The following is a 13,762-nucleotide window of genomic DNA, read 5'->3' on the forward strand; positions in this document are numbered from 1 at the left end:
GTATGTGAGTGTAGTTTGGTTTGCTTGACATGAAATGCATTTTGTAAACAAGTTGGAGAATCAATAATCATTAATTATCGATGTAGCTCATTTAAAGTGGAATCCTAACATGCGGATGATCAATGATCACTCCCTGTCATTAGAGATAATGATCATCGTGAGCGCGTGCGCACACACATATATATTTATTATGGACTTGTTTAGATTAGCTTATAAATAGGTTTTCAACCGTGATTTAAGAAATACGAAGTAAGTATGTGAAGAGAGTTTTGGTTCAACTTACATAAAACATACTCATAAATGCATTTGAACGCTGTTACAGACATATTGACAAGGTCAACTTTATTTGCTGTCCATGAGAGTTACATGACTGCCCTTTAACAAGTTTTCGCTCTTGTTTCTCTTTTGCTTTTCAGACTTCTCTTTACCCAGCACCTTCTTAATTTCCTTTCTATTGTACTTTTAAATACTCTTTTTGAAAGGAAAAAAACTCGAAAATTATAGAGTCATATACTACACTTAAGCCTACGTGTAATTAAAAATAAGATAAACAATCACAACTTAGCTTGGACCAAATTAAAAAAAATGATGGAAATTGGTAAGTGGAAGCAGCTTATGTGGACACTCAATGGTTGGGTGAGTCACATTGCATTTGTTCATACAGCGACGCTGTCTTCTTCCTCTGGCTCTGACTGTGTCCACTAAAGGTTAAGGAAAGAAGCCAATGGAGGTGGGCTAGCGATAGTGAAGAAGCTGAGGTTGATGACAGGCATGGAATCTTGACCCTTCATCTCTGTATGGGCCATCAATTGCAGAATCTCATGCTCCACTTTCTCCTCTTTCTTCCTCTCACACCTAAGCATCTCAATCTATTCTCTCCTTTTGTTTTCCTCCTCCCTTTCCACAGGCCCATGCTTTTTTGGCATGGACTCTAAAGCAGGCCGCTCTGTTTTTCTTGCTTATGATATACGAATAACCTACATTTTATATTATACCATACTCCTCTTGATTTTAAATATAAAAGTTAGTAAAGAAATTTGTCTTGATTCTAAGTATGTAAGATTTCAATTCATGGTTGCATAAAAAAATTATAAATATGGAATTATTTGAATAAAAAAATTACAAGAACTAAATTATTTTGAATTAATAAATTATAGAGACTGAATTACATACTTCAAGTTAGTGGATACTTGATGCTAGTGATGTCCATCTACGTGGTTGCATATCTTTCATCCATATATAATAATAAATTAGTTTGTAGCACAAGTAATTTAGACGGTGATAGAAAACGATACCCAACATAAATATCTTCTAAAATAATAATATGGATGAAGTAAAGAGGGAGAGGAGAGCCGTTGCTCAAGACTTCTAAAATAATAATATATTTTTTAATTTGGTCCTTAATTATTTATTCTCTATCATTGATCATATTCTCTTTTATCATTTTTCTCATTTACTATAAGAACATATTTGAAAATAAAACTATATTTCTAACTTATTTATTACTTTTAACTGATTTTAATTAACGATTCATTATTTGTAAATTAGTTATTTGAATTTTGTAATAAAGACCGGATGGAGTAATTTGACTCTTTTTCCTTCTCTCTCTTGACATACGTTTAAAGTAAGATTATACTTTAGTGACTTCATTGTCGAGGTGGAATAATGTCATGTTCTCCATTGATAGCTAAAACGAAATTTGAATATGTGTGTCTATCCTGTTGGCACTACAACAACAAATAAAAATTTAGAATAAATATATAAATATCGTATATATTTAATCCTCTAACGCATGCATAATTGACAAATTAAACACATGGACACGGACCATTGGAGAAACAATTATTCTTCTACAACGAAACCTTTTGGATTAAAGTTAAGGGTTGACTAATTAAGTAATTCTCAGGAGATTTGTTCTCTATTTTGACGATGTGGGCTCGAACTCAAGCTAGGGCTAACAATATAAAATTGATGTGTGTATATATGTGTGTGTGTGTGTGTGTGTACGTATATGGCATGTCAACGCTTGCCTCTCACTTCTATTTATTAATCTAAACTTGATCGATTAACTTCGTAGTTTTTTGGGGCCATCCACTTGTCCTATTATTTGTGACCTCACTTTAAAAAAATACATGGATATAATTGAGAATAATTGTTTATTGTATATTGTTTGCTGTGTATATTTTTATAATGTCATCCTTGTCATTTCCCAGAATTATTCTTTTGTAGAAGGCTTAATCTAATTATCTTAAAACTTATTAAGTACCTCTCAACTACAAAAGATGGGTCTTGAATAGTAAAGAAATGCAAAGATATATGCTGCCAAGATTTTGTACTAGTAGAAAGTTGAGATTAACGAGCACATAACATAAAGTTCACATAAAGAGAATTAAAGATATATTACCTCTGCTCCTATTTATAAGAATTCATTTATAAACTATAAATGAGGTTTTATAATTAGGACCGGAGGTAGTATATAACACATATACATAATATGAAAAAAATTAAAAACTCTTGAGAAGTCATGACCTCCACTAATCATCCCTCCCTTCATCACCACCACAGGTCACTTTCATGATTTACATCTGAATTGAACAGAATAATCCTCCCTTCATTTTTTTTTAATATTAGGAGATAGATAATTAATTTACATATAAAAATGTGTACTGATTTTTTCTAATACATTCTTTTTATAATTATTTGTATTGACACTGCTCATTAATGAAAATATTTTTAACATATGCAATGAACATAAATACTTTGAGAAAAACTTATCAATTATCAATATAAGTAATAAATATATTTATTTAAAATCAAATATACAAATTTTCAATTAATTCTTACGTTAAGGATCATAAAAATAGTCTATATCGTATAAGTAGGGGAAGAAACTTTTCAAACAACACGTGAGAAACGAGTCTATTGTCCACCAAGTTTGTCCCTCAGCCTCAGGTTGGTTTTCGTCGTCACTGTAAGAAGGAACAGACAACAATCACGTCATGCTTCTTCTCAAATTCCAATGTCCACACATTCGTCATCGTCTTGGAACCTTGTGCGTTTCAATGGAGGAAGCATATTATTAATTAGTGGACTTTGTGCACATAATTACTTAGTACTTATCTTATCTCTTCACTGTTATTGATCGATCAGAAAGTGATATATACTTCCTTCAAAGAAAACGTTGACAACGCATATGTAACATGTCTGGTCCAGGTTGAAAATCCTACGCATCAAATTGCAGATCACTCAGACTAATTCTTAGAAGAATAATGTTACATTAATCGAATCAAATTCCTGAATATTCATTCAGGTTTTGAAAAAAAAGAAGAAGGTAATAATCCCTTCACAATATAAGCGACAAGTGTGTGTCATATTACGCGCATGCAACGTCATGACATGTTTAGAATCCCTGGTCGATTGATCTTACCTACTGTTTATAATAACTAGATAACTAATTTAAAGAGATTAAAAAAAATTATTTGAGTTAATTATTTATAACAAATTAAATATGTGTTAATTTTTTTGAATTACTTTTATTCAGTTATATATATTGAAACTGTTTTGTGTGGAGACACTTTACAATCAACAAGGATATATTGGATAACACATTATAAATTTGAGAAACAAAATAAATTAGAATCTTATAGCTATGATCAAATTTAATCCTCAATTGGCTTTTATTTAGGAAAGGAGGTGGTATATATCACGTTCATAGAATATATTATTGTGTAATCTTTGGCATTGAATCCATTCAACTAAATTAACTGCTTCCATTTTTATTATAGTCTCTGTGCAGTCCATATCAGTTCAATTACTTTAAATTTGTTCTCGAAACCTTTTTCCCATATATATGGAGGAGAAATGACATTCTTATTCTCAATAATTATATAAATTTAATTCGCAACAATAGAAGAATGAGTTCGTTATCCTCCTGTCTGTATGTATACTCCCCATTTTCTTAAATTATTGTTGTGTTAATAAGAAAAAAAGGTACTCCTCCGGTCCTAATTATAAGACCCAATTGACTTATTTGAGGAGATTAAGGAAGTAAGTTAAGTTGGTTATTTATAATAAATAAGTGTTGTCATTCCTAAAATATCCTTGCTAATTAAGTATATTGGCTAAAACTATCATTATTAGAAGGATTATCTTGAAAAAAAAATACATAAATATAAGAGATAAAATGGATTGGGGTCTTATAATTAGGACCAAATAAAAAGTCAAATGGGGTCTTATAATAAGGACCGGAGGAGTATAATTTTTGAAGTACCTAATTCTGATACGACTTAAATGAACAAAGACGAACTAATTCTCAAATAATGTTAGTTGCAATAACTCAAATTTTAGAGTTGCTTATCATAACTATGTTTACGTAAATTAAAATAAAACTTATCTCACATACTTACTTCATATAGCATAAATTATAATTGAAAAATTGCTTTTAAATGTTCGAATCGCTATTCTAAACAAGCCACAAGTATTTTCTTGATAATTACTTGCAGAGAAAGTAGTCTCAAAGGCCTAATTTATTAGTAATTTTTACATATAAATTATCTGAACCTAGCCAATTGAGGGAGATTAAAACTGTCAAAAGTATTAGTTGTATAATGAATTCAAAACTTGTTGAACTAATCCATCAGCTCTGTGGCCCGAATAATTATCTGGTCGATATGTTCATTTTTCGTAATACAACTACTCGAATAGTTTTAACTTAGATTAATCAGTGTTTACATTTATGCAATGTTGTTGGAAAAGCGTATATGGTGCTTTTTTGGTCCCACGCATGCACTAAAACAAAAACGCGCAAGGCATAGCAGAAAGAACCTAAAAAGTAGTGTTGGGCGTGATAAAATAATAGTACCTAATAGTAATACATTCATCCCCACTAAGTCTTTGATAAAGAATCTACTTTTCTCTGCACCTTTGCATCGATCGGAAACCACTATCCCTCTACTTTATTTGTCACCACATATATCTATAACTTAGTGTTTTATGGATTCCTCATTCCTAAAATATCAAAAACCTGTTTGTTTAACGAGCTACGAGCCTCTGTGAGTGGATGCTGATCTTTGTACATAAAACGACAAGACCAGGTTAAAAAAACAATAAAGATAGACACACTCTGGTCAATAAATCAAAGTGTCTTTTAATATCTGAACAAATTATATATGGGGTTTTCTTAACTTTATGAGAAATTCTTGTATGAATTAATGAAGTAGGGGTTTTTATTGGGATATAGAGTCATAAGCTCTGATTTGTTTCATTAGTACGTGTGTGGGTAGTGGGCACTAATATAATATCTGTTTACTTGTTTTGGTAACTTGCATTAATTTGTTCTTATTTGTTCTTTTTTATTCGGCAAACTAAAGTTATTGGTAGTGCCCTTTACATGTATTCAGTATACTTCCAGGTTCTACTAACAAAATTTAATTCAATTGATAAGAGTTCGACTCATTACTATGTTTTATAAGGTTATACGAATTCAAATCTCATTCCTAATGTGAGGTTGGCTTAGTTAGTGAGTAATATACAAGTACTTTTAGAAAATTGCTTTCAGCCTGACCTGTTTTTACTGGTGCATCCTAATATCTAACTTACCTGAACATTACATATTTGTTTATTTGAGCTGTGATTTGGTTCAATTATTCTCGTGTTTTACCAATTAAGGTTAACCCTTTTTTCTTTTTGCCAACATTAAGGTTAATCCAATTGATGATAAGAATATAGCGCATATTTTATAAGGATATGAGTTTAAATTTCACTCTCGATCTGAGAAAATTTTGTTGGTGAGTAATTTATAAATATTCTTATAAACACTTTTTAAATTTGAAGACTTACCTCGACATTGATAAGTAGCTTTTAGAATCTAACTTACTTAGACCACTTTATTTTTATATCTTGTGTTATAAGGCTTGCTTGAGACTCATTACCTTAATTATTATCACAATTGTAATTTATTGGCTTTTATTATAAAATCATCATTAGCAAATTTTGGGGTACAGAAGTGGGGTTACCCCTAAAATTTTCTCTAATGAAGAATATAATTTTTTTTAATAGGAAATTAGCTGCCCCTATGAAGTGATTCCTGATCCGCCAGTGAAGAGGAGAGGGTATATCTCGAAAAAGAATTTATAGTCCCAATTTTGTACTCCCTCCGTTCCTTACTATAAGAGACATTTGATGCTTATGCCATGTTCTTATATATAAGAGACACTTAAAAGTTGTCTCTACTTTTTTGTGTTGATTTCCTATTTTACCCATATTTATCTCTTTCCCTCTCACTTCTCTTTCCTTCAATAATTTAATTATTCTCTCTCATGCTCTCTCTCCTTATTAATGAGGGCATTTTTGGAAAAAAAATTATATTGATTGTTCTTAACTAATTTTAACTGCTTTTTTGATCAACGTAATTCGGTTATTCGTCTCTTATAATAAGGAACGGAGGGAGTATAATTTTGGGTCAATAACAAAAACGGGGATAAAGGAAAAAAAATGAGAAGCAAGTGGACCCAAGAAAACAAAAACAACTAAATTTTGTTTAGCGTCCCAACATTAGTGGATGATGGGCTCTCCAACTCCGTCACGGCACTAATCAGGTTTTTTAAACCCAACAACCTCAGAGTTGGATTTCCGATAATGCATTAATTTCCGATCCAAATCCAAAAACAAAACTTACGGACAAACGTTAGAAATTCTAGATTAAAATATGCTTAGCAGATTAAGGGGGAATTTGAAAACACAAAAAATACTTTTAAAAATTGTTTTTACAAAAATCAAAACAAAACTTCTCTCGTGTGCTTACTTACCTCGTACACCATAAAATCACTTTTAAAATTATAATTTTGTTTTCACTTAGATACTTTGTAAGGAAGAGTTTGTATTTTGAAAAAGTATTTAAGAAAAGTGATTTCGTACAATACTCATCTTTCTAAAATTACTTCTAAAAATTTTGATTAGTATAGTGATTAAAATTAAATATGAACACTTATGATCGAAGCTAGGCTCATCATGATTTAAAGAAATTTATACTCCAAGAGGGAGTAAATGTTTGGAACAAAATACTGATGGAAAACTATCTTAATCTTCTTTTGAACTCAAATATAAGTATTAGTTCTTCTAATCTATCATGAACTTCAATAAAATATTAGCCTGATTTTAAAATGGTTGACAAAATTATGTGAAATAATATTACATTGACGGTGAAGGATAATTAGCTTATTTAAAAAATAATGGACAAATTAAATAACCAAGTTCGCATGAGTTTTGAAAACGACCAATTCATCTATTTTTAAATCCTTTTTTTAAAAGAAAAATTATCATTGGTATAGTAATATTCCGGTCAATTTTTGCTATGTGCTACCTTTGGTCCTTAATATATATAGAAAAATTCATTTGATTTTTATTTTAGTTCTAAACATAATATTTCAATTTACTTTGTTTTTTATTTTTATTCTTTTTTTAAAATAATTCTTGTAATGATGATAGTTTTAGTCAATACACTTGATTAGTAAGGATATACTAGAAAAAACAACATAAATTTATTACAAATAACTAATTTAACTAATTTTTTAATTTACTTAAATTAATTAACTAGCTCTTATATTAAGGATCGAAAATAGTATTTTTTCTTGTCATAATGACTATAAACCATAAAAACAATTTAAAAATGAGAACACAAAAGAGAGATGAATATAAAACTCATTACACACATTCTCAATTATTGATTTATTGTTTATATACAGAGACAATTCATATACAACTCACATTTATTATTATTATTTTTGGATACTACGGAAACAAATACAACTCACATTTATATTATGGAGTTTTGTTCGCACACTTTATTTCTGTCGTACAATATTTAGTTTTCTTCCCTCTTTTTTTCCTTTTTTTTTTTTTTTGCTTTTGGCCCCAAAATAAATGGAATAATAGAATTAGTAATGCCAGCCATTAATTAGGTATCGAAGAGGAGGCACAAATTGGTGGTGGGTCTGTTCACCCAAAAAAAAAAAAAAATTGGTGGAGGGTCCCTTGATATGCTGGGGTGGGCCTATGTGAGGGTACTATATATTCTCTTCTAATTGTTCCATAATCATTGCTTAGTTGTGGCACGTAAATTAGTAATAATTCCGTAGTCCTGCACATTAAAAAAAATTTCCAAGATTAGGGGATGTTACTCTCTCCATCTTAAATATAAGAATCAATTAAAAAATTTGTTTAGGTCTAAATATAAAATATTAATGTACTTTATCTTTTAAATTTTAAATTTTTTTAAAACTAATCATATTGATTGTGCATGTTAAGAAATTTTTTTTAATCAAACAGTAGTTCTAACTTAAATGATTAAAAATAATATTTTAAGAAAATTAATACACCTATTCGACAAATAGCTCTTGTATAAGAGACATAGAGGGGAATATTTCTTCTTTTTTTTTTGGGTGAGATAGAATGAAGTGATTTTGTTTGTGTAATTAATGGTACAATTACCTTGGGTAAGATAACTGGTGATATTTTGCACATAAAATATTACTTAGATTAGTTAGTCACACAGATTAATCTTCTTTTTATTTTTTATCCCGATTTTTCAAAGATCCTAGATGGGACAATTACACCATATGGGTTCAGCCTTTATCTCAAGTTCCCAACTATATCTCTCTTTACATTTTTTCAAAAAAATTATTACAAAGTCTTGCTTGTGAAAAAAGAACGTAGAGAATGCAGAGAATTTTCAAATATAGGATTTAGATTTGATTTAATTCGGCTGTATATCACATTATTTTCCTAATAGAGGTTTAATTTTAAAAAATTAAAAATTTCATTTATAATTTATTGCTTCTTCATCATGTCAGATGATGACATCTGTTACGGAATATATTGTCACAAAAATATATGACGAGTTGGTGGCACAAAGGATGATAAAATGAAAATGAATTTATTTTTTTTAAAAAAATTATATAGAATATAATTAAAAACTATTACAAGTTGTATTGTTCATGAGCAATCAACACTGTTATCTATCTACCAAACTCAATGCAATGGGATACGCATTAATTTGAAAAAAAAAATAGAAAATAAGAGTTTAACAATTTGGATAATCACTTAATTAAATTAGAGTGCTTCCTTGTGAACAAGTTTGCTGAAAAGGAAAAGCTAAAACTTTCCAAGTAAAGAATGAAGGGAAAACCATATTGGAGGTACCTATACTTTCTTTCAATTTTCAATTTGGTACCTATGTGTTTTTTGTTCTTAACTAAATCTTTAATTTTGCTCTATTAACATCATTAATCCTTATGTAGAGACTAAAAATATCAATAGAACATAGTTATAAGAGCTAATATTGCTAAAAAGATAAAATTAAATGTTTAATTAAAGGGAAAAAAACACATAGGTACCAAATTAAAAATTGAGAGAAAGTATAAGTACCTCCAATATGGTTTTTCCAAGAATGAAAGTGAATGATTCATTCATACAAGCATCCACATGCATATAGACATATAATATTTGTGCAATCTATAAAAGAGGTTTTGCGTCATTACTCTTTTTGAATTGCAAATAACAAATAATATATTTCTTTTTTAACTTTTCCATAAACTTTTTTCCTTTAATATAAGAGATGGCAATGTCAGGCCAAAGAACAAAAAAGAGAGATAGCAATGAGTACAATATCTTTGTGTAATCTAACATTTACAGGCCCACTAATTTCCCAGTGGAATCTTACAATATAAAATAAAATAGAATTTTTCTTTAGGTTTGAAAAATTTATGTGCAATATTTAAATATTTATCAATAAATTATATGAAAAAATGTAGTAACTAATGGCTCGGAGCCAAGTCCGCCCCATATTTCTGAAGATTAAAATATATATATAAAGTTAATTTATATTTCTCTGCACTACAAGAAAAAAAAAGTAAATTACCAGCGGTCACTTTCTAGCGGTTAAAAAAAATCATTACAAAAATAAAAATTTCTAGTGGTTATAACACAAACTGCAAGAAATCTGCAGCGTTTTGACCAAAAAAGGTGTAGACCCCACATATTTTTAACTGTTTTAACCCAACCATTAGAAAATGACCACCACAACTGTGACATTATGTGGCGTGAAGTTGGGGTCATATTTTCAGCATTTAATTTCTAGCGGTTTTGTTGCTGGAACTGCTAGAAAATGTTGTATTTTCTAGTGGTTCAAAAACCACTAGAAATTTCCAAGGTAAAAAAAACCGGACCGGATCGGCCGGTTCAGACTGGAAACTGGTGAACCAGCTTTTGGTCCGGTCTGGTTTAGCCTAAAAACCGGACCCTCATCAGCTCGGAATAGCCCGGAATGAACCGGTAAAAACCGGGCAAACCGCTGGGTTGAGTGGGTTGCCGGTTTTGGCTTTCTTTCCACTTTTTTTGGCCACCGTTCACCGGAGAACTGAGGAAGAGAGAAAGCAACGAGGTAGAAGTAGAGGAGATTGTAGAAATGAAGACCTATAACTTTGTTTGAAAGTCTATTGTGTTTCATAATGAAGCCTCAAACTCATTCTGCTCGTCCTTCTGCTCCTGGAAGACTCAAAGACAAGGAAGAAGATAACTAGAAGACTCAAAGACAAGGAGGAAGATAAAAGAGAGAGGAGGACGGACGAGATGGAGAGAAGAAAACTGAAAAAATGATAATACTTCACTATTCATTATCAAATGAGCCAATTCATTGTCCGAGAGAGAGAGAAGGGAGACAAAAAAGCAAAAAGCTGACCTGCTAATACGTGCTATGGAAGGCAATGTGACTAGTCTTTACGCGAGAGAGAGAGAAGATAGAGGAAGATTGAAAAAAATAAAATAAAATAAAAAGGGAAACGAAGAAAGAAAAAATAGATGAAAATAGGGGAAAAAATTTATTTGTATCAATATTTTATAAGATAAGTATTCATTTAAAAATTAAATATTATTTTTTATCATTAACATATAAATATTTTTTCTCATTTTAATTAAATTATATTATTTTAATTATTACCGGTCTGACCCCGATTGGACCCCGATCTGACCACTAATCCTTGAACCAGTGTCTTAACCGGTTCATTTACTGGTCCGGTTTTTTGTTCCTTGGAAATTTCATCAAAGTTTGTAGCGGTTGACCTGAAAATCACTAGAAATTATTTATTTTTCTGAGGAGTCCTGACATGTGACTGCATGCAGGTGGCGGCGGGCGGCAACCCTACAAATTTTTAGCATTTTTCATAGAACCGTTAGAAATTTCATCAAATTTTTTAACGGTTGTCCTTAAAATCGCTAGAAATTTCATGACGGTTTTCATGGAACCGCTATAAATGTCGCAAGAAATTTTAAAATTTCAAATTCAGATTTTCTTCATAGCTGACAATTTCTAGCGGTTATAAACCGCTAGAAAAATTTTATTGTTACCCTCTTGCTTTGAAATTCAAATTTTCCTCTGACATCAACATTTCTAGCGGTTATTAACCTCTAGAAAATTCTTACCATTACCTTTAATTTGGTTCAGTTTTTTAAAAATAAAAAAATTGTAATTTATAGTGGTTACAGAACCACTAGAAAAGATATAAAACCACTGCAAATAGTAGACAACCGCTAGAAAATTCTCACTGATTTCTATAAATACCATCTCATCTCCTCATTCATTTATCCAATTTCTTTTCGTTTCTCTCCTCCTCCTCTTTATAATTCTCTCTTTTCTTCTTACTCTCTCATATGGTAGTTTTTCTCTCTTATTTATATGGTAAGATGATATTCATTTTATAAATCTTAATTTCTTTTATTTATCTTTATTTATAGTTTACTAACATATTTATTTATCATTTTCTTTCAGATTTTTTTCTTTGTATTTGTCACGCTCTCCTTAACTAATTCAACCACTTTTCAACATAAAAATTAAGGTTCAACACTACAAACTATCGCATCTCTAATTTAACTATCTTATTGAATTAAATTCAATTCATTTGACACAATTATAATTTAATTACTTATTATCTATCACAAAATTTAAATATATAACATGTAATACATTGGTAAATACATATATTAACATAATTCTCTAATATAATCTATTTAATGGTTTTTTAATTAATAATATTACATTTTATAATAATAAAAATTTTGAATTTTATTTTTTTCACCTGGAATGAATTTTGTAGCTGTTCAGAAACCGCTAGAAAAATAAAAAAAGCGGGAAAATTTTTACAAAATTTAAATTTAGTCCACATGATGCCAAATTTCTAACGGTTAATAACCGCTAGAAAGGTTTGGTGGCAATTTGAAAATATTGTTTCCCAACAAAATAAAATTTCGTGCATAACTTTTTAGCAGTTATGTGAAAATTTTCTAGCAACTTTGAACCGCTAGAAAATTCATCGCATTCTTGTTTTTTCTAGTGCTTAATAGAACCGCTAGAAATTTTTTGACGTTTTGACCATACTGTGTAGCGATTCCTTTAACCGCTAGAAGACTGTTTCTTACACTTGATTTTCTAGCAGTTTTTCTAACCGCTACAAAGATTGTTTGTAGCGGTTAAAACCACTAGAAAATTCGTAATTTAACCGCTAGAAAATACACATTTTTTTGTAGTGCCGGTCCTTAATGTAAAATCTAATTAATTAATTTGATTAGATTAAGAATGTTAGTTAATTTAATTAATATAATATTTTTTTTCTAAAATACACTAAGCATCATCCCTAATTTTCTTCCTCCCTCTCCTACTTGATTATTATTGGGAGAAGATCAATAGGGTTAATTTGAAAAAAATTTGATAAACTTGTAAAATAGATCTTACATATAGCTATAGGATTAACATTATCTTCCCAATTACTAGTCTTGATACCAAAACTACTTATTTCAAATTTTAAGGATTCAAATCAGAATGAGACCAAATTTAGATATTAAAGATAGTGTTAACCCTTGATGCTTCCATGTTATCAGATCACTGAATTTATAATACATTGAAATCTAATTACAAAAACCCTTTATCATATACATATAAATATTTGGATTCATATTAATTGTTAGGCACAAAGCATATGAAGAGAAGTAGCGCAAAAAGGAGATGCGTAGGCTTTCCAAATTAAGAAGGCAGCCAAATTCAAAATTTCAAATGAATAAGGTGACATTATGAGTCCATGTGATTGTGTTGGAAGAAAGGATCATAGAAATTATTTGCCTAAATAATTAAATATTTTTTTGGGGATAAATCCAATCATAATTAAAAATGGTAATTATAATGCGCTTTTTTGATTAAGCATGAGCAGTAGTCACCAGTCAAAAGGGTCAACTCTAATTCCTCATTATTTCAGTTAATCATATACTCCTCCGGTCCTTAATATAGGACTCAATTGTTGAGTTAGTTTTAGTTCTAAATATAAGACCTGTTTCTCATATTTATTAATTTTCTCTAAATTACCTCTATGGATACTCCCTCAACCATAATCAAGTAGAAGAGGAAGATTGGGTATTAAGAAAGATGATTATGGTATTTTAGGAAAAATGTGTCACATTTCTTATAATTAACTAACTTACCTAACTTCTTTAATCTAATCAAATTCGTTAAATGGGTCTTATATTAAGGACCGGAAGAGTAAATGAGTTAAACGTGTGATTAATCATATATAAAGCTTCCCTTGGCTCTTTCCTTCTTATTCTAAAGACCTTGTTGCTTTTTTTCCCCCCGTTTTTTTTTAACCTTCTAATTTACTCTGTTTATTGGTAGCTGTTGTGTTTTACAATGTTTGTTATAGCCCTTTTGTTGGAAATTAATAAA

This window comes from Neltuma alba, unplaced genomic scaffold (assembly GCF_004799145.2).
Source record: "Neltuma alba isolate B1F8T4 unplaced genomic scaffold, ASM479914v2 tig00012095_pilon, whole genome shotgun sequence".
NCBI classification, from domain to species: Eukaryota; Viridiplantae; Streptophyta; class Magnoliopsida; order Fabales; family Fabaceae; genus Neltuma; species Neltuma alba.